Consider the following 24,293-nt stretch of genomic DNA (forward strand, 5'->3'; position numbering starts at 1 on the left):
GGAAAGGTGGTTTTCCCCGTCGCACAAGCAATCTCTAACATGTCAAAACGTGCAGCAATACCACTCCCCTCCTCAATGCAGTCATAATGGAAGTATTGTTGTCGTTGATAGAATGTAGCTGTATATACACATGCAGCTCATTGGTGTTTTTTCGTGCGGGTGAGGTGAAACCGTCCAACGACCCGAAGTGAAAATAACTAACTCAACATACAGATAAACAGCACTGATAGTACACGCATTAGCGATGGAATGATATCAGACCAGGAGGACTACCAAGTGTTTGTTTTTAAAACGCTTTGATATAGTGACATGAAAGTGACAATATCCCCGAATGAATAGATTCGTCGATGTTCAAATGTGTGTGAAATCTTATGGGACTTAACTGCTAAGGTCACCAGTCCCTAAGCTTACACACTACTTAACCTAAATTATCCTAAGGGCAAACACACACACACACACACACACACACACACACACACACACACACACACACACACACACACCCGAGGGAGGACTCTAACCTCCGCCGCGACCAGCCGTACAGTCCATGACTGCAGCGCCCAAGACCGCTCGGCTAATCCCGCGCGGCTCGTCGATGTGATATATCAAGCAACTTGCTGCCATTTCGTTGAAATATAAATATGAAAATTGTGTTTTTCTTTTTCAAAAATACTTATTCCCCAGAAATCACATAAATCTCAGATATAATGGCTTTAAGATGATACATTCGGGAACACTATTTTTTACTGAGGACAGTATTTTCAGTTTCGAGTCTGCTTTCACTAGAAACTTTTATGCAACTTTTCTCGGCGTGTATACGGTGTAATTACAAATATTTTGGATTAACCTTCAAACAAATTAAATCTTCTACAACTATGGTTATAATGCATTGTGAACGAAATTGCACTAAAAAAATTAAGGCGAAACCACAGACGTATCTGACTTTTTGCAATTTCTTGACATTTTTGCAGATTTTTCACAGCTTCGTATCTCAGTAGCTGTTCTGAATTTCCCAACATCTTATGTATGAAACTTGCAGGAAATTTAATGCACTTTAAAACTGATAATGGCATATTTTTGTCTAAATGGCACTGGAAGCTAGTTACTGAAGAAAAACTGTACAAAGTGCCATTTCTTAGCGGTTTCTTTTCAAGATGTCGGATAACACACACGGGGAAGGTGGTCTGAAACTGGGGTTTTTCGTGAGTGGGGTAACACAGACATCATACCCGAAAATCAAAATTACTCCACCTTTCACAATCCAAAATGCTTTGCCTACTTGGTTACTGGTTGTGTCAGCATCATTATCTGTCACATGGCTCGTGCTGTTGGTTCTCGACTAAACCTTACATCTACTAGATGTCGACAATTCCGCTACTAATGACAGTTTTCTTCGTCTTGAAATGTGGAGTGCAAGTACGGCATTGACCACTACACTCGTGGAAAACACCGTTCTTTCCCGTCATATGTATTTGCAGCATTTTTGATGGCTATGATTTGTCTTGTAAAGAAGTGTGTTTCACTCTCAAATGTATTTGATACATGTCTAAATGTGCAAGTTCGCGTGTTTGATAAATCTTTGGTGGCTGGTTATGTTACTGTCAGTGAAATAACCACCAACCATTCCCCACACCCAAAATTTTGTGGTAAATTTTAAGAGCACAGTACCCGTAACTTACTTTTTTGCTCCAGAGACTGTTAACAAGTGTTCACTGCCAGGACGACGAATGTACATTTCTTGATTTTTCAACTATCCATCATTTTAACTCGGGCAATGTGGGCTGTGTTGCAAAAGTTGTGGCGACTCAACTTTGTGAATTAACTAAGGGCAGAACAACAGAGGCTTGTAAAGTGCACCTCAAGTCAGCATAGGTAGGCACTGTTGTGAGGAAGCAGTCGAGACATCTGACCGAACAGAGCAGCGTGTTGACAGTCAGCACCGTCCAGACGGTGGGTATCGCCGGAGGCCGGGGCCCAAACTTTGTGGCAACTAGCAACGAGGTCGACGCAGTCCAGGACGGACAGCGGCTGACACATCGCAGCAGCACCTGCCAGTGTCCGAGGCTTGGACCCTGACCTTAGCAACAGCAGCAACGCACGACAGGGTCACTGCAGTCCAGGAGGGACAGTGGCAGACACATTGCAACGTGCAGCTCAAAGCAGCCAGTGCAACTCGCCCCAGCACTATGCAGCACTGAGCTACATTAAGAGTTAGAATAACTTGTGTAGATTAATTGGTCTGATCGAAATGGCTCGTACTAGTGATGAAAGCTGATTGGGAAGTTGTAGAATAAGTGCTAGGGATGCTTTGGGTGTTATACGAAAATCTTTTGACGCTAACAAGAGGAGCTAGAGGGAATTTATTGAAAATGATAGATTCTTCATTTGAGCTAGTGAATCTGGAGGAATATTAAATTTTATTAAAATGTGTAAAAGTGAAAATCACTTGAGACGTGAGGTTAAGGTTGCAAGTAAAGGAAAGAACAGGTACTTGGGATGATGTGAAATTTGTCCTCTAAGGGAACTACTTTAGCAAGAGAAAAATCGACTGCTACACTTTTAAGATGTTCCGAGTGAGGCAAGGGAAACCAACTGCAAAACGAGCGAATAGGACTGATGACATACGAAGGAACTTTAGAGAAGCTGTAGACAGAGTGACTAGCTGGTGAAGTCTAAAGGGGGGCAGTCGAGTTAGTTTACTCCTTGGGCAGAGAAGAGTGCAACCACGGAGGTTTGCATGGAGTGTGGTAATATATTCCATATACCAGGTGACAGCTTGTCATATACACCCATGGTAAAGCACTAAATTCCGATAGTGCCAGAACATCCAAGGGAGGAAGTGAATGCTAGACCGAAACGGATTCCAGAAGCGCAAAAGGACATTTTAAAAGAGCAAACAGAGCAAATACTGAAAGGCGGAATAATTCTCGACAGCAAGAGATCTTGTAACGCATCGTTATTGTTGATTTCGAAAAAAGATAGACGCCAGTGGCACAAAGAAGTGGAGAGTAGTTGTGGACTACAACAAATTTAACGATATTACTGTAGGCAATGCATTTCCACTACCATATATCTCCATTATTTCGGACCAACTAGGACAAGAAAACTACTTCAACACTTTATTGGCAAGCAGATACCACCAAATATTGACGGACAAGAAGGATAGAAAACAACTGTGTTCTGTTCGAATTATCAGCATACGAGTATAAGATAGTGCCAATGGGACTGAAAGGATCTCCAGGATGTTTCCAGCTGCTAATGAACACAGTATTGGCAGGTCTGCAAGGAGTTAAATGTTTTGTTTATCTGTATCATATCGCGTGTTATGGCAAAAAAAAAAAAAAAAAAAAAAACTGCACGAGCATAATCAGAAGCTCTGTGAAATTTTTGACAGGTTTCGAGTGCATAATTTTGAAAGCTGCAACCAGAAAAGTGGGAGTTATCAAGGAAAGAAGTGCTCTTGTTAGACCATTGTATTACGGACAAGGGACATAGTGAAAGTGAAGGTAAAGTTCTTCCCTCAGCCAAGAACAATAAAAGAATTAAAAGCGTTTCTAGACTTATTCGCGTACTACCAGAAATTTATTGCTAAATTTACCAAAACTGTGAGGCCATTTACGAGCTATTAAAGAAAAGGGTATATATGAATCGGACAAACAACAAAACAAGGTACTCGAGGAACAGGAGCAATTGATTAGTCCAACACACTAGTGCTTCAGTATCCAAACTGAGAAGCCATTCATTATGAAGACTGTTGCGAGTAATGCCACTTTGGAGGCAGCTTTGTTGCAAGGCAAGAAAATTGGCAAAGACCTGCCCATTGCAAATGCATTCAAATCATTGAACATGGCGGAATAAAACTATAGTAACAAACAGAAAGAATTTTTCACTATAGCATATACAATGAAGCACTTCCGACCATACATGTATGGATGAAGGTTTACAGTCGTAACAGACCGCGAGCTGTTAATACCGACTTTTAGTGTGAAAGATAGAGAGATCGAAACTCCTGAAGTGGAGACAAGCTTGAAGAGTATGACTATGAGAATCTATAAACCAGGCAGGTTATACTGTACTGCGGATGCTCTTAGTAGAATATGGCCCACAGAACTGGTACAAAGACGAGAAAGAATTGGTTTGCAAAAATAGTAATGCAAAGAGAGGAGAACTCTGTAGTGGAAGCAACTGGGGAAAGGAATCCCATGAGTGTGTGACAAGCACAAGTAACGCCATAGGTAGGAAGGGAAACATAACGAAGAAAAATTAGTCCCGAAGGAAAGCAGACTATATTAACAGAGTTCCGTGATACTCCACTAGGAGAGCACAAAGGTATGCGTAGGAGTATCGAGGACTATGAACGGAAGTGGCCGTCGTGTCAGAGGAATAAGTACACACAAGAAAAAACAAGAATGCCTTTAGAAATCACTGACACACCTGAGACAGTGTTTAGGCAGTGTTCAATGGGCACAGGTGGTCCACCAAATGTACAAAGTACAGGTAAGAGATAACTTTTCAGGATGATTTAAATAAATTTAAAAGTTCCGATAGAAAGACACAGTAGCTGAAGCGTGGAACATATAGTACGAAAAGCAAACATACCAGGAATACTGCAACGGGAAGCAAAGCAGTAAGTTACGATTATGAATCATATGTGAATAAGATCAAGAATGCAGGAAGCACACAGAATAGTGCGGGAGATGACAGTGAAGAATAAGAGAACAATTAATCAACAATATGATACTAAACAGAACCCACAGGAATTTAAGATCGATGGCAAAGAGTTGCTCTTCGATGAGTTAATATGACGAGGCAGAACTAAAAATCTAGATTCACAGTGGCTGATAATATTATTATTATTATTATTATTATTATTATTATTATTATTTAGGGCGGAGGGTGCTTAACACCAAGGTCATCAGCGCCCTTGCATTAATGTTATACCGAAGAAGATTAACAATCTATGGAAGAACATCAATAAACTGGAAAACTACGTTTGAGTGCACCACAGGAAACGTAAAACAACCCCAAGAAAGTGAGACACAGCGAGATAACTAAATAAAATCATGAATAAAATATCTGTAGAGATGCTGTTAAAAAGGGACAAATAACCGTGGTTGGATGACGACTTAGAAATAATACGTGACCCAGCCACTCTGACACATTAAGATCTCACACCCAGTATTTTGGGAAGAATTCCGGAAACACCACATATTTTAAGACTCGAACAACACTCCCCTCGTTATCAGTTAAAACAGAGGGAAGATCCTGTGGTAGACCCTGTTCGACCCTCAGGTCGTCATAGAAAACACACTCAGTTAAAAGATGTACTGACAGCTGTGTCCCGCATCTCTGACATACTGGGGGCTCCTCCCGACGTAAGAGGAAGCCATGTGTCAATGGACGATGTCCCACTCTAAGCCGAGTAAGGGCTACTTCTTCACACCAGCGCGAGCGGAAGGAGGTGATCTATGGTCGCACTGAAGTCTTGATGGAACATAGTTTATTATTCCTGACTTCCAGCCACTGGGACTCCCACCAACATATGGCCTTCCTGGCCACAAATGAAGCGACGGCCTCAGAGGGACTGAACAGCGGGCAGGAGGAGGAAGGGAGAAAGCCTCCTTAGCAGCAGCAGCAGCAGCAGCAGCAGCAGCAGCAGCAGCAAGTTCGTTTCCCTGGATGCCTATGTGTACTGGAAACCCAGCAAAAAATGATTTCCTTGTTTTGCCTTTGCAAGAGGAGGAGAGCGTCCTGCACTTGTTGCACCATCCGATCTACTGGGTATATCTAACAGCCAGAAGGGCACTTTGAGGATCGGAGCAGATGATAAATTTTTTGTCCCAACGCCGTCTCATCTGCTCCATTGCCCTCAGGATAGCAAACAGTTCCACGTAATAAACTGAAAACTGCTCTGGGAACCCTATCCTGAGTGCAATGTCGGGGAACACGACAGAACAACCGAAAACATCTCCCTGCCATCCGTGTAGACGGTAATAAAATCTGGGTGGCTCCGTAAAATTTCATTAAATTTAATTTTAAAAACATTGTCTGTGGTACAATGCTTTTTGTAAGCAATCAGTTCTAAAAGCAATCTGGGCCTTGGTAGTAGCCAGGGGGAGCCCCTCCTACTCCACTCCTGGCTTAGGAAATTAATGCCTGCCGCCCCCCCCCCCCCCACCTGTAATAATTCAAGGCTCTCCATTGCACGGATCCCAAATGGCTGTGTTGCTTGTGGTCGATGATCGAACAGCCGTTCCAGCGGCGGCTGAACAACGTAACTGGATGCTGGCGATGTAGGAACGGACCATGACCTATATGCTTGGTGTATCATGAGAAGACGACGTCAAATAGACAGCGGAGGCTCACCAGCCTCCGCACACAACCTAACAACAGGGCTCGTGCGATAGGCCCCTGTCGACAGCCTAATACCCTCGTGATGAACTACACCCAGCATTTTAAGGTATGAAGGGCGTGCTGACCCATAAATCTGGCATCCGTATTCAAGCCGGAGCCACACAAAAGCCTTATGAAGTTGGAGCAGACGCGCTCTGTCGGCTCCCCAAGACCTATGACTGACACATTTAAGGATGTTTAATGCCTTGACACAAATTGAGGAAGGAGGATGGGGAATATACAAAGACAGCACATGAGACGCTGGAACTGCTCCTCAAAACTCACTTTCCTCAATATGTTCTGCCAGACAACACAAACCAGAATGTAATCCCGGAGAGAAAATGGTTCTCAGGCACTCGAAGAGAGGACTGGGAATCGGCCAAGGAGTGTGTGAAGTTTAATAAAATCCAATGGGCGCTGGGAACATTCCAATCGTTCAAGTCACCTGGCCCAGATGGAATTTTTCCAGCTCTCCTGCAACAGGCAGGAGAAAAGCTCATAGGAGTCCTATGCAGGCTATTCAGGGTTAGCTTAGCAGCAGGAATCATTCCCAATGCAGTAGGAATCATTCCCAATGCTTGGAGGGCACTGAAAGTTGTCTTCATTCCAAAGCCATGGAGAACTGATCATACCAAGGCTAAGGATATGAGACCAATCAGTTTGTCATCCTTAATTCTCAAAACATTGGAAAAACTCGTTAATGTATATGTTTGGGAAAGGAGGCTAAGTAGGGCCCCTCTACATTCAAACCAACAGACGTATCAACCAGCTAAACCATGTGAGACAGCTCTCCACCAACTCGTTGGGAAGGTGGAGAAAGCACTTCACTTCCAAGAAATAGCCCTCTGCATCTTCCTGGATATCGGGGGGGCTTTCAGTAACTAGACCTTCAATTCCATGGTAAAGGCAGCAGAGGTGCATGACCTGGGGACCACTATATGCAGGTGGACCACGGCCATACTTAGTGGAAGGAAAGTAGAGGCTACCATGATGAATGAAAAGATGGTAATTAACACCACTAGAGGCTGCCCACCAGTAGTAGTTTTGTCCCCTCTATTGTGGAATCTAGTAGTGAATGAACCCATTGAGGAATTAAATTCCAGACAATGATTCTGCCAACGATATGCAGATGACCTTGTCATAGTAATACTTGGAAAATTTACTGATACAGTTAGTAATATGGCACAAGGAGGTTTGGAAAGGGGCAAAATTGGTGCATTAAACAGGATCTGAGGGTTAATCCTAAGAAGACTGAAATTACAATGAAATGAATACCCCTAGCTGCATACAGGCGTTGATATAAGTCAACAGGGACAGTTGAAAATGTGTGCCCTGACCGGGACTTGAACCTGGGATCTTCTGCTTACATGGCAGACACACTATCCATCTGAGCCACCGAGGACTGCAATCACACTATTCTCTGTGTCCTTGGTGGCTCAGATGGATAGAGTGTCTGCCATGTAAGCAGGAGATCCCAGGTTCGAGTCCCAGTCAGGGCACACATTTTCAACTGTCCCCGTTGACTTATATCAACGCCTGTATGCAGCTAGCGGTATTCATTTCATTGTAATTTCATTCTAACAAGCTGCATGGTCACCGATGGTATCTGTTCTTTTGGACATTTTCATATACCTAAGAAGCCTGTTGTGGTGCCATTTACGAAGAGACATATTCAACACTCAAGCTGGAATCTAAAGCTCTTCGATGAAACTCTACCTATGAAGGGGATAATGAAATATCTAGGGGAAACCTTAGATGAGAAGCTAACGTGGACCCCTCACATTAACAGTAATCTGCTCCAAGGCAAAAAGTACTCTAGTGAGTACTGGAAGGGCTTGTGGCAAAAACTGGGGCCTAAGCCCCAGGAGTATGCACTGGCTATACACCACAGTGGTCAGACCTAGGATTTCCTACAGGACCGTAGTGTGGTGGAAGAAGGTAGAACAGTGGGTTGCAGCTAAGGAGCTTGCTAAGGTGTAGAGACTGGCCTGCTGAGACATAACTGGCAGAATTAGCAGTATACCAATTGTTGGAATGGAAGCCATGCAGGACATGCCTCCACTACACCTTTAGGTCAAGATGGAGGCAGCAGCTGGGGCGCACAGACTGTCTCACATTCGGATATCCAGAATCACACACTAACATAGTGAGTGAGGTAAATACAGGAATGGCTGGGGAAATGCCTGCTGATTATATAACAACTCCCAACTGCTGCGACAAGCTTTACAATATATTAATTGGAAGCAGGGAGCAGTGGGAAAAAACAGTTCAACACGTTATGGGGGACATCGTTTGGTTCACTGATGGGTTGAAAATAGACCAAGGCATTGGGGTAGGGGTGTAAGGGGTTCAGCCAAGACTGGAAGGCATAATCTCTCTAAGAAAACTGGCGTCTGTATTCCAAGCTGAAATTACTGCTATCAGCGCATGTGTGGAGGAGAATATGCGTAGGTGCTACAAGGATCATAGCATCTACAACAATTCAGACAGCCAGGCAGCCCTGAAATCATTGGCAGCTCCTGCAACAAGATCTCCGCTTACTCTCCCAACTTATTCTGCCTGCATTTGCATGTGCCATTCGAAAGTTTGCAAGATTCGAACCTGTAAGGCATCGATTGAATCTGTGCATAGCTGTCCTCCTGTGCCCGACTGCAAAACGACACTCATTGTTCCACCAAGGGACAGGTCGTCTCCTAGGCACTTCCACAGACTTTGGGATGGATGCATCAGTGGCATGGTGAATCATAGCTGTAATGTGATCCACCCAGTCCTGGACGCCGTCACATTGCTTGAAAACAGATAACTGCCTGTAAAGCATCCAGTTAGCCTTCTTGAATTACCATCTTAGTGGCTTCCTTTCAAGATCTGCTCCATCAGGCAGATGGATCCAGATAGGGAAATGGTCACTACCATCATCCACTGCCCACTGAGCAGTGTCCTCAAGAGCAGGCTAGCAGAAGGAGAGGCCTATGGCGGTAGACGACCCTGTAGCAGTGCTAAAATGTGTTAGCAGGATGAGATCTGTTGTGTGCAGTAGATCCTCAAGTGCCCAACCCTTGGGACAAGTAGTGTAAGAACCCCATAGTGCACTGTGTGCATTGAAATCCCCCAAAAGGAGAAAGGTGTCAGGAAGTTCATCTAGAAGATGAGTGGGGACCCTGCTGTCAAAAGGCTCATGAGGTGGTAGGTACAAAGAGCGCACACAGGTGAAGTCCACATGGGACACTATTTGAACAGCAACAGTTTGTAGTGTTGTTGTAAAAGGAACAGTTGAGGTGTGAAGAGTGTCCTTTACAAACACTGCAACCTCATCTTTTGCCCTATCACCAGTAAGGTCGTCTTTTCTGTAAAGGTGATAGCCTCCATGTACAGGCGTCTGTCCTGTACAAGGAGTCTCAATTCCTCCAGATGAGTCCTGTATCCATTGATATTCCATTGGAGTATGGGAGCCATTTCATTTTGTTTACCCTTGTCTTTGCGCCGAGGTGGTGAGGCGCTTGGAGAGCGAGGCGGAGTGGTGGGGCTGAGTGGGTCTGGTGATGAAGCATCAAAATTCATGATGTCCTCATCAGTCAGACATTCCAGAATGACGTCTGATGGCCGATGGCACCCAGGTCAGCTTTTGTCCTGAATGTTGAGTTCCTCTCCCTGTTCCCTCTCCCAGCAAGGATGAGGGGGAAAGGGGGGGGGGGGGGCAGCGAGAGCCATCTTTCTTTGAAGAAAGTTGGCGTTGAGATGAGAGGCACTCTGCTTTTTGGGGTGCCTTTGGGCTGCACACTGCGGAAGAATTATTGGTTTCTTCCATCGTTGCTGCCTGGACTGCGGTGTGTTCCACTTGGCTTTGGCACATACAGGTGCAAATACAGGTGCTAGTGGTAGATAACAGTAAACTGGACGTCATCTGAGTGAAGCGTCGACCTTAATGACAGGTTTCTGCACCAAGGAAGCATAAGAAGTGGCAAAGACAGGGGGTTTCATTGCCTGATAGACCTTTATGGCTTCTGCGTAAGGGATCCATTTGGTCACTTTGATTTCCTGAATTTTGCGTTCCTCTGCAAAAACAGGGCAGGCTTGGCTCCTGACTGGGTGGCTCCCAGAGCAGTTAATGCAGACTGCTGGAGATTGACAGTCAGTCCCAGCTTCATGGGCTGTCTTTCCACTCTTCCACCAAGTCGCTCTGCCTCTGCAGCTCAGCATTGTATGGCCAAAATGCCTGCACTTGAAGCGTCACATAGGGTTAGGTACATAGGGCCGAACCCTAGGTCGGAGAAAACCTGCCATGATGTGTTCAGGTAGTGTTGGAGAATTGGTCACAATAAAAGTGGCAGTCTTCCCACTCTCTCCAGTGTTCTTGTGTGTCCTTTGTTCCACATCTATGATCCCCTGTGGTGCCCAATCTAGTCTGAGTTCAGTAACGTCTATGTCCATAACATCACGGCAGGTTATCACACCTTTGCTGGAGTTAAGGAAGTTATGCAACTCAACAATGATGATGTACTCACCCAATTTCTGTGACTTCTTAAGGAGTTCCACCTGCTTTGCCCAGTTAGTCTCGACAAGCAAGGAAGCCTTTTTTCAAACGTCCCCTCCTTCCTCTTGATCACTACAAAGACACTGTGATTCATGACTCCTTGAGCACAGTTACTGACAACGAGTTGATTATCAGGAGGACTAGCCCCCTCATTCTTTTTGATGAATTGGTGTGAGAACTCCCAAGCAGTACCCCCTTCCCACTGGGAGGAGAAGAAGAAGAATTCAAAGGTTCCATATTGGTCCCACAAGCAGGGAAATAAGGGTCCACTCAGACAGATCTCTACGTACCTGAGTAAGTCTTATACAATTGAGGTGTGGCAGGTTCCCCAGAGGTTGCCCGTTAATGACTGTTCCACTATAGAAGTTTATACCATCCTCGCGATCCAGGCAGTGAAGCCAAGAGACAGACAACGTTCTGCCGTCACACTGCACGATGGTCACTGAAGCATGCCCAGAGCTTAGGGGGCAGGGGACTGGCGGCACTTCCAATCCCCAGCTCAGGAACCCCAGGGTCGCCAAGCCCATACTCAGCAAACAAATGCAGAGCCCCTGAGGACTTCATAGTGGCGAGGAGCCTTATGAAGTAGTAAGGGTTTGTACTCAGAATGTAATAATAAAGATTATATGAAACATAGGTGCATGCAAAAATACTGAAACAGGACTTAATTTCAGGTATGGCACATGCATGAAGAATGTTTCAATACTACTACTACTACTACTACTACTACTACTCGTGGTGGTGGTGGTGGTGGTGGTGGTGGTAGTAGTAGTAGTAGTAGTAGTAGTAGTAGTAGCAGCAGCAGCAGCAACAGCAGTAGGAGGGGGGCTATATTATGATAATTTAGTGGAAATTGAGGTGTACTGTATTAATCGAAGAATTGCAACATGTGTAAATTTAGATGCTATAACAGATTGATTTCAGAATGTTGAAAGGTATGGAAAATTAGCAGTGCAGAGAAAGAACTGAAGGTGGGATTGAGTGTCACCTGTTAGACTAACAATTAACATGACAGAGAGAGGAAGTCACAAGGCTACAGAAATTAGTGTAGTGGCTAACAATGCACAAGAGAGGTGTCCAACTTTGTTGGGTAGGTAAGTAGAATATTATTTGGAATGTTAGATGAAGTTGATCCTATGTATTATAAGAAAAAGCACAGACTATGGAAAGAAACTCAGAAGGCCTCTTAAGCTTAACTAAGGAACAAGTGGCAGTAACAATAGCGACACTGTCTATATTCAATAGGGCAGCAAGACCAATAACAAAAAATGAAAACATCTTAAAATCAGGAATGGAAAGACTGGAAAGGTTCTTTAAGTCATACGTTAAGGAAACGGACATGAGATTTAAAAGGGTAGCAACATTTGTAACAATATGCAAACAGGTGTTGCAAATGTGTGATGTATTCAGGGCAATAGAAGCAGAATATGAACAAATGATAAATGTGATTGTTAATGCACCTAAGGGCATATTATAGTCACACATAATAAACACCATTCAAATTTTAAAATTTCTCAGTTTAATAAGAGGTGAATAAATGACGTGAAGTTTCCTGTTCCTCTAGCCTAATCATCAGCATACCTATTGTTAAAGTTCATTGCTGTAGGTGTATTCCTAGCCAGAAGCACATTAGATTAAGCAATAACTGCTGCTTTAGTTGACAATATGTTTAATTTGTATAAAATATTTCCATTACGAAAAGAGATTCCTTAGTCAAGGGGAAAGTACATATCCACGCAGCCTGAGAGTGACTTTTTGTTAACTGATGAAGCGTACAGACAGTATGCAAAGCTGTCAGCTGAACAACTAAATTATAAGGAATTAAGTAAGAACAGGTGGCTGTGCAGGCAAACATCTGCACTACTCTCAACATTTGATCATGGATAGTGTGAAGCAAAACCGCTTCAGCCAGTCAATAAAATTTCTAACTACATTTGTTTGGATGGCCATCTTCCGCAGCAGCTGTTAAAATCTGTTGTTATTGGTTTTCTGTCTTGAGCTTACTGCCATTTAATTAGAGAGAACTGCATCAGATGTGTTTCATTTTATTTACAAAGCATGTTGTATGTTCCGTGGTTATTCTGCAAATTGGATACATGTGACGAAAGATACATGGGTTAAACCAGATACAATGAACATGTAAGAGCAAGGGAGTATAAGAAAGTACATAAAACGTTTGACTTTTGCAGAACACTTACACCAACACCAACATAAAATTACCACCAGAGACACAGACATGGGAATCATAAGGATAGACAACAAAAAACACCACCTCCCCTTACAAGAAAAGTACCACATTCAAAAACATAACAGAAAAGAAATAACTCAAAAATCATCAGGCTAACCTGGCTAACCACACACTCTTTAAACTGATGAACCACTTAATATAACATTAAATATACATACATAACCACAGACTCAATTTACCACTACCATCTCCTCACAGGCTCTGTCCTATGATCACCATCCACACCCCCATCCAAAAAAAGGGTAGTTTCACTCACAGGTTGGCAACATTCACAACCTGTATGAAAACAAACAAACAGACAGACAAACACTGGGTAATACTGTGCACAGAGTGACAAACAAACTACACACACACACACACACACACACACACACACACACACACACACACAACTTCAGTTCAGTTTACAAAGCTGAAGTATAAATTACCCAAATGCATTTCAGTTTCCAACACTGAGGTGTAAATAACCCAAATGCAGTGCAAGAAATACTGCAGACGGCAAAAACTGCCTAATGCCTATGCAAAACAATGTCTTTCGACATAAGCCACTGCTAAGGAGGAGGGAACAAGCAGTGGTTTGCTGAATATGTAAAGAAACACCATAATTAACTTACAATCCAACTTGATAAACAAAACGCTGTTTTTATTCTGAAACAACCACAAACGTGCGAACATATGTATCCAATTTGCAGAATAACCACAAGAGATGCTTTGTAAATAAAAGCAAAATGCATCTGGTGTAATTTTATCTCATTAAATTGCAGTAAGCTCAGGACAGAAAGCCAATAATAACTGAAATTCCTAACAATTGTGTAAAAAGAATAGTATCTTTAAATCAGATTATTTGGACACACTTAAATAATAGTAAGTGGTTATACAAGGGGGGACCCAAAAGAAACCGAACACCGAGGGCGCTGCCACTCGTAGACGTAGTGCAGGGTTCTCTCGCTAGATGGTGCTAGTAGAGACCTTCATGAAACAGCTGTGCAGGCGGCGTCAGTGTAGAGCTGAACGTGCAAGTGTGGTATTGTGTTCTCTGACTGTTGGCGGGTTACCTCTGTGAAGTCATTATGGCAACTTTAAAAGAACAAAGAGGGTGGGTGAAATTTTGTTTCCTGCTTAAAAAAACTGCAACGGAGACACACCAAATGCTTAAGGAAGCTTTCCATTAGGACGCTATGAGCCGCACGCAACTTTAAAAGAACAAAGAGGGTGGGTGAAATTTTGTTTCCTGCTTAAAAAAACTGCAACGGAGACACACCAAATGCTTAAGGAAGCTTTCCATTAGGACGCTATGAGCCGCACGCAGGTTTTCGAGTGGTTTGGGCACTTTAAACATGGTGAGATGTGTGTTGAAGACCTAGCTCATTCTGGACTCTCTACTCTCCCAGACCATAAAAAGCAAGGCAAGTGAGGTCAAATGTGAAGACAATGATCATTGTCTTTTTTGAAGTTCGTGGAATTGTGCATCGGGAATTCATATCCCCTGGCCAGACTGTCAACCAGCACTTTTACTTGGATGTTTTAAGGTGTCTGCGAGAGGATATGAGGAGGAAACGCCCGGAACTTTGGCGATCAGGTGACTGGTTTCTGCATCACGACAACGCTCCAGCACACACGGCCTTACGAGTGACCCACTATTTGGCATCTCAGAGGTGGTCTGTCGTTCCCCACGCCCGTATTCGCCGGACCTAGCCCCGTACGACTTTTTGCTATTTCCACGAATGAAAAAGTACTAAAAGGGGAGCATTATGATGATGTGGAGACGGTAAAAACAGCTTCGCAAAGAGCACTGGACAATATCAAACTTGAAGAGTTTGAAACATGTTTCCAACAGTGGTAAAAGACTCTTGACAAGTGCATCGCATGTAATGGAGAGTATTTTGAAGGTGACTGAAGTAATTTTGTAAAAAGGTTCATCAATAAATTTTTTATGACAACAATCTGGTTTCTTTTGGGTCCACCCTCGTATGTAGCTCCTAAAGAGGAAGATCTGACTTACTATGCAGAATGCAGACTACAAATTATGTATTGTTGAAAGGAATTGGAAAAGTAAGTTTTTACTGTAAATACAAAGGGTATGGAACAAGAGAGTTCATACAGACAGACCAAGTGATATACAAAAATATGACTAAGAAAGGTATAATACCGAAAGCTGATTTGGAGTTCGACTGTCATTTATTAAATAATGGAAAGACAAACATTGCCTCATTAAATTTACAATTACCGTAAGACCATATTGTCACACAACTCTATGATTTGCAAGTTGCAGAGAAAAGGTTGAATGTTCTAGAAATAATGGTTGATGAACAGCAGCAGCAGCAGCAGCAGCAGCAGGTGAGGGCTCCAGATACTTAATACATTTTTCTAAATGACTTATGCAAGCATTGTTATTGGTTATATTAACATGCAGTAGTAGATGATATAAATGTTGCAGGGATTGTTTTAGAATTATATGGAATTATTTTCATAATGATGGCTGTGGGACAATTCGTGTTAGAACCACCATAGCAAACCAAAGTCCAGACAATACATCATCTCGATACTCTCTGAATAGAGATACAGAGGAGGTAGTAATCTATGAAAATAATCCCTAAGGACCGTGACAAAACAATGGCTTTTAGAAATAGATGTTAAGTTCAAAAGAAATATTGTACTGAGTGACTTCTGTAAAGCAATGTATTATTTTCAGAAAAATAAAGTAACGTTTGAAAAAATGACTTGTAATCCTAGTATAATATGGTGAAATCATGTACTCTCTTCCAGAGGTGCACATCTGAATATAATTGTTCTACCTATATAAAATATGTACAAGACAGAATACGATTTGAATGTAATTGTTGTACCAATGTAATAATATCTGAATGTAACTGATATGTCCACGTAACCCATGGACAACACAAGAACAGCAAACAAAAATTCAAAATAAGAACCCAAGAAATTGATGCCGCTCTGAAGAGTAACGGCAATTTCCCCTAAGGAGGAGCTGTCATGTCCGTAGCTGAAAGGCAAGTCCTGTGAATAATACTGAAAATTAGTTACAGGCGGAATGTTGGGTGTGAAAGAGGCAGCCACAAGGGCCACATGTGTTGGGTCACAGGAGCCAACTTGGGCGGCTTACTGAGATAAGTCACTTGTCTAGGCTACAGGAGTACAATTTGGGAGGCTTATAGAGATAAGGGATAAGTTACTTGACAGAATGAGACAAAGATAAATTAGGTGACACTTAATAAAGCAAGGTCCTTATGCAATAAATGCAAGACAGAGAACAAAGCTGTGAGAGAGAAAGAGAGAGGAGCTTGTGGGGAGGGGCTACAATACGTCACGAAAAGCCAATGGAAGGCTTAGGACGAATTTGCTGGCCTTATAGGTAAAGGCTGCCTAACCCTTCCACACAGCCTCTGAAACATAAAAAGAAGAATAAGATAGCAATATAGCCAATAGGCGATGAGGAGCCTTAGATGCTACATCACATCAGTGACTGGTGAGGTCTAAGTGGAAACGCGAACAAAATGCTAGGACCCATCCTGCAGAGAGATTGGAGGCAGACAATAGAGTCTGCAGGCAGAAGCAGCGGCTTCAGTAGAGACAGGCACGAGAAGTGGTCATGGACAGAGGCAGCCAGAGTGTTCGGCTGATGTTGCTGGGCCACAAATTAGATAGCTGCTAGACTCTGTTGATCCTATATTGACACGAGAGTTTCAGTTACCAGACGTAACAGTGATAGTCTCTGTGCAGGGACTTTACTTTAGCGAGGAGGCACCTCAGATACAATGGTAAATTTGTACTAAAGATTCATAGTAAACTCCAAGGTTCATTATTCTTTTTGAGAGCTTATTCTCCTTATTATCCTCCAATCTCCTGCATCCACATCAGGGAATTTGCATCAGTCAAGTCTCCCTCTCATTTTGGTCAAAAGTGCAACACAAACCCCCGCGTCTCAATCCCTGGCACAACCCATGCTCTGGATGTGACAATATTTTCCTAGAAATTGAGAAAAGATGCTTATATAACTGCCGCCTACGTACCCATAATGTAAATGTTGTGCAGTAAAAGCATCGCCACTGCAGCGACCAAGGAATTTGGCTTGGGAGCAGAAAACCTGTGTGATTTCCATGTGCATTCTTTTTTTCCATTTAGAAATTGCTATGAATGGGGGACAGGGTTAATATGGTACATAAATCAATAACAAATAATAACCAAGTAGGCAAATAAATTGCTCAGACAACTTTGATTAATAAAGAGCACAATTTTAAGCCTCATTGTATGAAAACAATTGTGAGTAAGAGTGTTGCAAAGACAAACATTTGATGGATGTTATTACATAACAGAGAAAAATGAACCCTTGTTGTAGTTGGTAGTATACATAAGATAAGCATTCTTACACAGCACAAAATGAAATCACAGCATCTGGAAAATTGTTGTTGAAGTTTTCCTGTGTTTATAAGAAACTAATAAATAACTTGGTCCTCAGGATATAGATGAAGTCAATCACTTAACCAACTCAAAAAATATTTACATAATTTGCTCCTAATCTGGTCAATTAACAAAGTACAATTAAAATCTTATCTCGAGAACATTTTAAAACAATACATCGCTGATAAGTTTTGTCTGATACTGGATTCCTGGGGTGGACAAACTAATATCATCATGTGATGATGTCACGTTTATAGACAGCAAGGGTCAACTGACATGCACAACATAAGTAATACGGCCATGCCAGCCATGTAATGTTAATTTTTATCGCCAAGTTAAATACACATTTTTGAGGGTACAAAATTCCAATCTGCTTCTGGTAACTCAATGCAAACTGCACACCCATGTGGATGCAGTACCAATTTATAGCATAATTCATTATCACTTTTTAACACAGATTTTTCAGGCGATGTTATTGTATGTGTAGTATGCACCAAAATTTATTCCTGAAAAAGAAATATCTTAAAATTTAAATTAGGGCTGTTTCTCACTGAATCTTCGAAAGAAATAATGTAATTATGTGAAGAGTGTGTTCATTATGTTCTTGGTTCCATGAGCATATTTGCTTTGAATGTTTGTATGACACACACCATCTATCCAGTTGTTCAAAAGAATGGAGGACATGAAACTGAGTGAAAGACATTTTAAAGCAACCAGTATTAAATTTTTAATTATATACTAATTCAAGTCATTTAATGAATTTATTTGCCAACCTCATTTTTCGTTATTGATTTACTTATCTTACTAACTCTCCTATTCACACCCATTTCAAAATGAAAAAGGACATAAAAAGAAAGCAAGTGCGAATTTAACACATTTCTGCTCCCCAGCCAAGTACCTTGGTCGCTATGCCAACAGAACCTTCTCTGCACAGTGTTTACCTTATAGGTTTCCTTGATTTCTAGGAAAATTTCCACTTGCAGACCTCATTGTGCATCATGCACTTTGGGGTTGATTTTCTCAAAAACAGGGGAGTGGGAAATGCCTTCCTTTATTTACTTAGTTCTGGCTTGCCATCTTATCCAAGGATTTCAACCGGATTTTGTCTTTGTGTATATTTAATCCTCTGCTGACTTTACTATTTCATTTCTCAAAGCTAGCCATTCATCTTGTATTGTATTTCATTCCCTGTTGTGAAATGCTCCTTCTGAAACTCTCAACCACTCTGGTTCTTTCAATTTATCAAAGTCTAATCTGCTTGATTTCCTATATTTCTGCTTTTTTTCCAATTTCAACCTGCAGTACGTAACCAACAAATCATTGTCAGGGTCCCCACCTGTTACTGGGAATATTTTGCAGTTAAAATCTTGTTTCTAAATCTGTCTTATCATTTCATAATCTATATGAAAACCTTCCAGTGTCTCCAAGGTTCCTTCCACATATAACAGAGAGAATGCACGTTCCAAGGAGACTCAAATACATTATTTGATCAGTAGTATGCAGATATCTATTAGTGAACGTTAATATGGGCTTGAACTCTGATGGGGACACTTTCAATGAGGAGTATGCATGTCTGTGGCAGTCCATTCTTTCTCAAGAGCCGAAACAATGGAAGGCAGAAATGTTGGACACTGAGGCCTGGAGTAAAGCCACCATTCTAACTCATCCCAAGGTGTTCCCCATTGTGTTCTGTCCTAGAAGCTGGGCAAGCTAGTCCATTTCAGGGATGTCATTTCATGACAGGGTGTCATGTTGATACAATCACTCGTTGTCTCTGAACTATTCTTCTAGCATACACAGTACACAATGCTGTAAAATGTATTTGTATCCTTCTGCATTTAGCATTTTACTAAGTGGAATAAGAGGAACATGACCTAACCATGAAAAAAGAACTCTCGTACCATACCACCATCTCCGCTGTACTTAACTGCAGGCACTACATATGAAGGTAGGTAATGTTCTCCAGGCATTCATCAACCCCAAACCCTTCCACTGGATTTCCACAGGGTATAGTGTGATTCATCACACTGTTTCCAGTCATCCACTCTCTACTGGCATCACCCTTTACACCACCTCAAGCGTCACTAAGCAATGACTACAGAAATGTGTTGCTCATGCTAGATCACTGTATCCCATTCATTTCAATTCCCTATGTAGGCCTATTGTACTAGCTGGACTACTGGTAGCACTTTGAAACTCACAAGTCATTCCTCCCACTGATTTCATGCGGTTTATTACATCCACCCTCCACAATGCTCGATGATCCCTGTTGTCAGTACAGACGTCTAATTGGTATTGCATTAGCTGTAGCCACTCTTTAGCATTTCCATTTTACAACCACATCATGAACAGTTGACTTTAGTAGTTTTAGAAGGGTTGAAATGACCCTGATGGATTTGTTACTCAAGTGATGTGACTAGTCCATGTCCAAAGTCACTAAGCTGTCCTGACTGACCCATTCTGCTGTTACTGCTTCTCTACTAACAACACAAGGATCTTCGCTTCCTTTTTTACTGACAGGTCTGCCTCCCAAGACATGAAGTGGTCAGCTTAGTATCACATACAAATTTCCAGATACTTCTGATTAGGTAGCATAACCAGTGTACGTAAACAATCCAAGGGAAATCCAACATGGAGTGTAACAACATTATGAAAAGAACCATAGCTACTCACCATATAGCGGAGATGCTGAGTCACAGAATGAGCTTTTCACCAACACGGTCTTCGTCAGAGAGAGAGAGAGAGAGAGAGAGAGAGAGAGAGAAAACAAAACACACACACACACACACACACACACACACACACACACACACACACACACACAGTCTCATTTTCTGTCTGTCTTTCTGTTGTGCCTATCTGTGACTCCGCGATCTTCACTATATGGTGAGTAGCAACTACCCTTTTTACAATATTGTAGAAAATTCAAGGAGTATCCAATGAGTCTCCAACACATATTTCAACACTTTTTTTTTTCAATATATGTAGCATGATCATGAACAGATTAATATATTTTGAACAAATTTTATTCTATTAGAATTTAATAGTGCTAAAACTGCAAAGTATTCACTTTACTGCTTATTTGTTTTATAAATTTCAATACAGAATAGCCAACTATGTTTTTTTTTATTTTTTTAAATAAATGACCAATGGTCATACATGCAGACCAAATAAACCCTGAACACTTGTTGTGTGTCACGTGCACATCCATTTCTTAAGTAAATTGTGCAAGGGGGAAAAACAACACATACATGAAAAATATGGTAAAATAATTTCTAAATTAGTTACTTTAGAAGAGCAGTAATCACTTTTTAACCTTTCTGTAAGCATCTTTTCACTTCCTATATGAAGGTGAATCTTTTTCCATTTCATACATGCTTAAGAAAAATTATTCAAAAGGCAGCATTACTTTTATTCACATAATTTGAGTCTAGATTTTCTACTCTTGGATATTAAATCATACACGTACACAAAATTTTAATCAAAGATTAGCATTAACAGACAGAAAGTTATCTTTGTAGGCCATACCTCTTAAAAATTAGAATAAATGATAAACCAGAAGGCTAAGGCTCACAAACTGAACAATTAAAAGGAAAAAATACTGGAAAACTTCCATAAAACTATTTTGAGGGCAGAAGATGTGCTACATGTGCTAACTATTTTTCAGAGCCTCATAAAAGGGGGAGGACAAAGGAAGGAACACTGTGGTGTATCCCTCTGCCTCTGGCCCAAAAGGGGTGCAGCATCTCACATCCTGGGATGGCAGACATCTCGTCCATCTCACTGGATAATCTTCTGGCACCTATCTGTCAAGACAAGCATCCTGTCTCTTTGATTCATTGCCGATGGGAAAGGGGAGAGTCAGTCAGGCATTCTGTCTGATTGTGTACTGCAACATGGCATTGTCTACATACATCATCAATTCCCATAAACAAAATTCCTCCCCCACTCTCCATGCACAACCTTATGACCACAGCACACTGGTTTATTGATGTTATCATACAATCATCTCTCATAATGAATCTTGGTTATTGGTTACAACTTGCAGTTGTTATATTTTTCTGTGAAACCTTTGGCCATACACTATCAAAAAATCAACATTTTTTTTTGTACTTTTTTCTTGGTCTGAAGTGAGGAATATACTCCTAAAGCTTGTAGAAGTAATTCTGAAAAACCTGTAGATGGTATGAAAGCTCAATAATCATATATGACATTTATTTCGTCTTCACTTTTGTACAAGTCAATGGCACTTTTTACTAGTTATTTTCATCTATGTGCATTAGGATTATATGAAATCTTCTGATATTTCTTACTTCAGAGGTTTAATTTGAAGCTGGTCTCTGAACTGACTTACCCAGCCAATTATAGGGGAGACTTACATTTGGATGTGAACTCCTAACCATGGTACAACTTGCAGTTTTTCACATATGGAAGTCATTGTCAGAGATAAAATAAATGACAACTAAAAACTGTAGCAATGTCACTCTACTTGGCACTCTACTTGGCAACTCACAAAATAATCAATAAAAGTTAATGAGATGTAGAGAAAATATATCAGAGTTCTCAAGAGAGATTCTAAAACAAGATTTTAAACTGCAAAAATTTCCTGTGGAATAATGTGGACTCTGGTCATAACTTACTGGTTATAAACTGCAGATTAACATTGAACAACATCTAAAAAGGTAGGAAATTAAAGAGATAGGACTTGCATAAACTGAAAGAAGTAAAGGTTTTTGAGAGTTTCAGAGGGAGCATTAGGTGACAGCTGATTGAAACAAGGGTAAGACGCAACAGAAGATAAATGTGTAGACTTGAGAAATGAAATAGTGAACGGAGCAGACTGACAAAAAACCCTTTGATAATGTACAAGATAAAGGATCTAAACAGACGCAAGGAGAAAATATAAAAATGTAACAGTTGATACAGGCAAAAGGGAATACAGGCGTCCATGAAATTAGATCAGTAGGAAGTGCAAAATAGCACAGCAGGAATAGCTAGATGACAAATGCAAAGAAGTAGAAGCACACATCTATAGGAACGATAGACCTTTGGAGGAAAAAAAAGAAGCAGGTGTACAAGTATCAAGTGGTCAGATAGCATTACAGAATGGAAGACTAAATTGACGAGTTGGGAGGTATGATTTTGCAAGAATTTGACAGAGCACTGTGAAGACAACGCCCCTGCAGTAGATGACATTCCCTTAGAATTCTGAGATCCTTGGGAGAGCCAGCCATGACAAAACACTTCCACGTGGTGTGCAAGACATTTAAGACAGGCAAAATATCATCATACTTCAAGGAGAATACAATAACTCTAATTCCAAAGAAGCCAAGTGCTGACACACGTGAATATTACCAAATTATTAACTTAGTAAGGCATGGTTGAAAAATACTGACATGAATTATTTACAGAAGAGTGAAAAATTAGTAGACACCAATCTCTGGGAAGATCAGTTTGCTTTACAGAGAGATGTAGGCACAGGCGAGACAATACTGACCATATGACTTGTTTTAGAAATAGGCTAAAGAAATTTGCAGCATTTGTAAGTTTGGCAGTCAAGGGAGGTCTGTTTAATAAAATGTAAGACACTGTTAATGGCTATCAGCTTTGTCACAGAAATGCTACACATTCCCAGCCATGTAAGTTGTTCCTCACCGGCGAGAGATATTCAAGCATATTTTATCCTATCCGCAGCTTTAGAGCCATCCATGTATACGATACCAGCACCTCAATACTTCTGAACAACAGAGAGGAACAGACCCCTAAGGGTCCTGGGGTCAAAAACCTTCGAACCTTGAAACAGATCAGTCCTACTTCACAGTGTGGGTACTAAACATGAAGGAGTGTGTAGGAATACATGGAGAGCACATTCGAAGAGGAGTAGGCAGACGCCATCACAGATGGTCTTGAGGTGCATTCCAACTGGTAAACCTACTCGATGGTGAGTGTCAAGAGTGGTCAAAACCCTTTGTAAGAAGAAAGAATTCTGTAAGTCAGATTATTAGGAAATTATTGTATGGTGATTACTCAAGTGGATAACAATTGGTACCAGAAGAGGTAGTAGTATCCTCACTTGGGTGAGGAGACTGTCTACAGGACTAGCCCACAAGATGTTAGTGGCCACAGTGTCAATGAGCCATAGACCTGGCAAATAAAGTCCAGTCAGGCCAAAACCAGGGCCTGGTAAATGCCAAATAGAGTAGCAAGATTCGAACCACACTGCGTGGTAAGGAAGTAAGGAGCATTAAGCTTTCACATGCAGCTAGTCTTAAGTTGACAAATATGGGGTCAGTCATGTCGTCTTTTTATAGAGAAGACCCAAAAATCAGGACACAGTGACAACGTCCATGCATTGGGTACCCAAGTTGAGTTCTGGATCAGGATGGACCATGGTATGACTGAAATACAATATTTGTTTTTTTTTTTTTTTTTTTTTTTTTTTTTTTTTTGCAGGAGATAACTGGAAACCTTGGGTAAGGATTGAAGCAGAGGCCCTTTGGATGGCACCCTGGCACTGGTGTTTGCCAAAACTACAGATTGGGAGCTATATCACATGTAAAAGTTGTCGACATATATAGCGGGGTTGAAAAATGGTCTGGCAGAGGTCACTAACCCCTTGATGGCAATGAGATAGATAGTAACACTCAGCAGAGACTCCTGCAGGATGCTATTCTCTTTGATCTGCGGAGAGCTTGATGATGAACC

The 24,293-nt window shown here is 41.5% G+C and overlaps 1 protein-coding gene across 2 annotated transcripts in view; it reads right to left on the reverse strand.

Moving 5' to 3' along the window:
• The window catches only part of LOC126470399 (kelch-like protein 5), a 288,827-nt gene that overhangs the window by 196,800 nt on the left and 67,734 nt on the right, over nucleotides 1-24,293 (reverse strand). The window contains exon 3 of one of the 2 annotated variants that reach the window (XM_050098245.1): nucleotides 13,352-13,448. The exons of the other annotated variant lie outside the window; for it this stretch is intronic. The gene's annotated coding sequence lies outside the window, so the exon portion shown is untranslated. The remainder of the gene's footprint in view (nucleotides 1-13,351; nucleotides 13,449-24,293) is intronic. 2 annotated transcript variants of the gene reach the window in all.

This window comes from Schistocerca serialis, chromosome 3 (assembly GCF_023864345.2).
Source record: "Schistocerca serialis cubense isolate TAMUIC-IGC-003099 chromosome 3, iqSchSeri2.2, whole genome shotgun sequence".
Lineage (NCBI taxonomy): Eukaryota > Metazoa > Arthropoda > Insecta > Orthoptera > Acrididae > Schistocerca > Schistocerca serialis.